General features: G+C 41.1%; 1 protein-coding gene across 1 annotated transcript in view; it reads right to left on the reverse strand.

The window, feature by feature from the left end:
• The window catches only part of xkr7b (XK, Kell blood group complex subunit-related family, member 7b), an 18286-nt gene extending 13687 nt beyond the window's left edge, over window positions 1-4599 (reverse strand). The window contains exon 1 of the mRNA XM_010770368.1: window positions 4594-4599. The gene's annotated coding sequence lies outside the window, so the exon portion shown is untranslated. The remainder of the gene's footprint in view (window positions 1-4593) is intronic.
• Between the last annotated feature and the right edge of the window lie 619 nt (window positions 4600-5218).

Here is a 5218-nt window from a genome sequence, read left to right on the forward strand (position 1 = left end):
GTGTGAAAAGAGCCGGAGCTAAACCGAAGAACCGGTTCTGAACCTGAAAAGCTCTAGCACGGAGCTTGAACCGGAGTTGCGTTGGAGTGAAAGAGGTAAATGTGAATGTTAGGTCCTAGAGTAAGGTACACTGCTCGAATGGGTGCGAATGGGTGAATGACATGTAGCATGTAAAGCGCTTTGAGGGGTCTTAAAGACTGGATAAAGCGCTATATAAATACAGTCCGTTTACCATGTACGGCCCATTTACAGTGTAATTCCAGATAAGTGAGGAAGTGAAACTGAGTAATTTGACTGTCCAAAATGTGAGGGATGTGTACTTTTCCAGGGAAATATTCCGAAGGTTTTATTTCACTAAATATATCTGAGATCTTGAGTTGACTTGTTGATAAAAGGGTCCTAATACTTCTTCCAGCGCAATGTGTGTCCCTTTGCTCTAAAAACCTGACGGTTGAGATGGTTCAGTTTGAACCAGTTTGAGGTTTAAATTGTTGTTTCTCTTGTTGAAAGGGATTGAAAACTTTAATCTAAGTTCTGCTGAGAGGACGAGGCCGAGGGGAAAACAAGACAATTGGCATATTGAAGTGGAGGTTTGAAGATCTGAGCAAACAATACAGAGGCAGATGAGTGAAACATTGTGAGGGGCTGTGGCAGAGGAGGTTATATCTGTAGCAGTGGTAATAAGAGTATTACTTCACTGTTTTCTACAGCGCTTGTTCAAATGTCTAAAAGTACCTTGGTGGCTGAAGTGCCTAAAACGTACATTCTTTCAAATGGCCATTCTTTTCTATCTGCAGTGGTTGCCAAAATAAGACTGATAGTATAGAAGTCAATGAGAAAATGATCCGACTTCTTACTTGATTTAATACATCAGTAATCATCTTCCTAAGGAGTTTATGGTCTCTAATGGCTAGATTCAAGTCTTTGTACATTTTGAGTAAAGTAGAGGAAAATGGACTGAATGCTTTAGGGCGTGGCTATACATTCATAAGTTGCTACTATGACTTATTAGCTGTTTAGGGCTGTTACTGTATTAACCATATTTGTTGTTGCTTTTAACACACTGTCCAATACTTGTATAATAATGATTACAATCAGGATTATAATTAATTTTACTGCTAAAGCCTCAATTCTCAGGCCACCATTTTCTTAGTCATTACTGCTCAGTGACTTGAATTGATCAGCAGAAACAGCGAGACGCAGTTAACAGACAGTCGAATCAGGAGTAATTAATGATTTGCTTACCCTGGGGAATGAATGAGACTAATAATAACTAACATGATAATGGAAGTGGATAGTTGACACCAGGAGGCTGTTACAATGTGGAAACACTCAATTATTTCCTATTGATTCATTTTTTATCTACTCTTTAATGAACTAATGACATCTCTATGGTTTCTGATGTTATAAATCTCCGTCTTAACATCAGTGACATCGCTGAAAGTCAGGCCCTTACTGCAAATCCTCCAACGACGAGGGAGAGAGGAGAGCAGGGGGGGGGGGGAATAGAAAAAGAGAGAAAGAGAAGTGCGCCTGCAGTTGATCACAGACCCGCCCCCTCGTCAGTCTCTATGGCGATAAATTGGGACCGGCAGCAGGCTTTTAACGAGCCGCTGATCTATCAGCTTGACTCAAACACTCCACTGCAAATTTCAATATATCCTGCAAATCTTTTAGCAGTTAACAGGAGGAGAGAGAGAGGTTTGTAACCTTCATCACTTGTCTGAAGAGACTCTCAACCGACCCATTATTACGCCGGCAATCAGTGGCATTTATTTTCTCTCTGTGTGTAGCCTACATATACATGCACACACCATGATCAAATGTCTCTTATGAAACACACAGTGCTGGCTCTTACTTCTGATTGGCTGAGGCACGTTGGAAGATGTTGTGCAATAACAAAAAATAAATACGTGCTGCAGTGCTGGATGTGGAGTTTCCTTCCTTCAGACCGGCAGCCCGCTCTGGGCTATTATTACGGGGTGCTATGATCACTCTGATGTACTGATGCTGCAGCTGAAGTTATAGAATAAGGTTTACAACAATTACATGCACACATTACGGTCTTTGGTTAAAATTCTTTGAGCTATAGCCTACTTTGTCAAATCTACCTTGAAAAGAGAGAAACTTCAAGGTTTTATGATGGTGCCGCCTTTTCTTTAGTTTAGATTCATTTGAAGGTACTTGTTATATATTGTATAAAGCATTGACATCAATGTTGAATCATAAAGCAGAACAGATTACCCACGAGCCACAGATTCTCATCCACAACCAAAAAAGAGCTTTCCTGCTTTAGTTGACCCCTTATAGACAAACATGAACACAGGTCTATAGCTTTTTTAATTAACTAGCCTATTAACTTAATAGCTATAGTCAGTTTGCAGGCTAAAGAGGTGCTTAGCTGCAGCATATAAAGCTCAGCGCGTGAACAGACCTTCAGTTGTAACTTCAAATATCAGTTCACCTGCAGTTAGCATGTTAACCCATTAGTGGGGGTGAACATATATCATGTTATGCGTGTAGTATTGTAGCTCGTTAGCCATTCAAACACATACTGTGCTCTAAAGTAAAGCCTGCAGTCAGGAGAACACGATAAGGGGTGGCACAGGAACAGAAATGTAAGTGGTGATTGTTCATCATAAGTTGTGTTCATGTTTTAAATACATTTCCCCAAAATGCCTTGCAGTAAAACCCCTATACATGTAGTAATAATATATTATGCTTAAATGTGACCATGGATCAACAGAGCCAATGACCTCCAGAGACATTTTGTAAGTTTAAACCAAAGCAGAGATAAGCAATAAAAACTATTTATATTCATTTAAGTTTCCCTTCTTCTCTCCTGTGTGTCTCCTGTGCACAGAGCATATCAAATATATTAAAATCATTTCATTCAGACAAATTAGGCAAATCCACAAAGTCCTCATTAGCGGGTCGATGCGTGCATTTAGTCTCACTTAATGGTTGGTTTGTTTCTACCTGCAAAGCGTTTTTTTAAAAGCAGCTTTAAAGTGGGTAAATATTTAAATATAGCAGTGGTGAAATGAAGCCACAGAGGCATACGCTAATGTGTCAGCATCATGGCAGAGCACGAGCCGTTCCCCCCCGGCGGAGATGAAAAGCCCCCTGCAGTGGGTGGATGGAGGTTAGAATAGTCAACCTCCTGCTAGTCTGTGAATAATGCAGCTGTCAAAAAGCTCAAAATTAAACACATTGAATACACACAGGACAGCCCCGGGCTCTGCTCCACTGTGCAGCACACACACACACACACACACACACACACACACACACACACACACACACACACACACACACACACACACACACACACACACACACATACATACATACAGTATGTGTATACTATGCATACACAAATGCAAAAAGAACATTGTTTACAATCAGGCCGACACACACAGCCATCTTTAATCCCTTAGATGCACATTAACACACATTTGCATTTACTAATATAAATACACACACACACACACACATAACAAACTAAATGCGTTGTCATACAATTTAACAAGTTGAATAAATAATATAGGCTATTTGGTTCCACCACCAGAGTGCGTTTGGTGTTTAAACACTTTTAACTTTATTTAATTTGCTGATTTGTTCTAGATTAGTTATTTCTCTTATTAATAAAAGGGGATCACTATTCTGTTTTTGAGACTAAGCCACTATTTATTTGATTGGGTTAATTAAATATTCTGTAATGATGACAGAACAGGATAATGTTACAAATTTGCTAGCTAGCTAACAGCGGCAAAATACCCACTCTGCACAAGTGTTGAAAGTGAACGACATGGCAGTAACGGTAATGGAGTGCATTTGTACAGCTCTTGAGCGGTCTTTATGACCCCTCACAGCACTTTTACAAACAAGTCAGCATTCACCGATTGACACCCATTCATACAGAGGCAGGGGCTGCAATGCAAGGTCCCACATACTCAAGGGAACTATTTGTTTGTACATGCACACACATTCACACACTGTCCATCGGGAGAACTTTGGGGTTAAGTACATTGCCCAAAGACACATCGACGTGTTGACCGAAACCCAGAACGACCACCACACTACATCGAAGCCACAGTCGCCCAGAGTGGACTAAGCCAAGCATCTGAACCTAGAAACAGCATTAGTTATACAACTTAAACGACTTTATTTATTTATCGAATAATTGATTTTATCCACAGACCATCAGAATTGTGAGAGGATCATGTTGTGGGAAACCGTATTTCGATCTCTCTGTCTGTACACACAAACCGAAAGATTGACAATAAAGTTGTCATTGACTTTGTTAAAGCACCACTTATCTTATGTTTCCCTGAAAACGTTTATTGACATAAGTAATTCAACATAAAAAACTCTTTTATAAAATCAATTACTAATCACTTAAAGAAATTCTGGTGGACCAAGAAAAAACGATTGTGGGTGGAGATGGGATCCCTCTTTGAGTTTGAGCAGCCGTTGCTGAATTTAGAGCCCGATAACACATTGTATGCAACATTGGAGTACACATTAAACTCCTTACAGGCCACGACATGTGTTGTTAGGTCCCAGCTACATTTTACACGGGTGTAAAACCTGCAGACTTGAAACTGACAAGGAGCCACACAGGACCTGCTATCCAGTTCATAGTGTCCTCTGGTTTTGATGGATTTAGCCGATAGATCTGAACACTGAGCGCAGTGAGGTTGAGCCACTAACAGTGAGTGAGTGTTTGTATGGAAGCCCACACAGAGCAGAAATAATGTCTCCTCTCTGTCTGTGTGGAGCTCAGCTGTCAACACCGACCTACTTAGCCTGCCACACTGAGAAACCCGGCACAGAGAGAGAGAGGACGTGAGATTATGGGAGAGTGTGAGGGGAGGAGAGGGGGAGAAAACTGGAAAAGAAACAGAGAGAGGAGAAGGTTATGAGATTATGTGTGAGTCGGACAGAGAAAGGAGGGTTAAAGGATAGAAAAGTGCACAAGGAGACTGAGAAGGTGAAAAAAGTAAAAGACTGACACAGAGACAGGAAGCTAGGACATGGTGTGTGTGTGTGTGTGTGTGTGTGTGTGTGTGTGTGTGTGTGTGTGTGTGTGTGTGTGTGTGTGCGTGTGTGAACGACGAAGGTGAATGAGCATCGATCGCTGCTGCCAAAGCTGCCGAGCCGCTGATCAGATAAGATCCCGTCGAGCGCTGGAGTGTTTAATTGGGAATTGCGT

This window comes from Notothenia coriiceps, unplaced genomic scaffold (genome assembly GCF_000735185.1).
Source record: "Notothenia coriiceps isolate Sejong01 unplaced genomic scaffold, NC01 NC01_scaffold00008836, whole genome shotgun sequence".
NCBI lineage: Eukaryota > Metazoa > Chordata > Actinopteri > Perciformes > Nototheniidae > Notothenia > Notothenia coriiceps.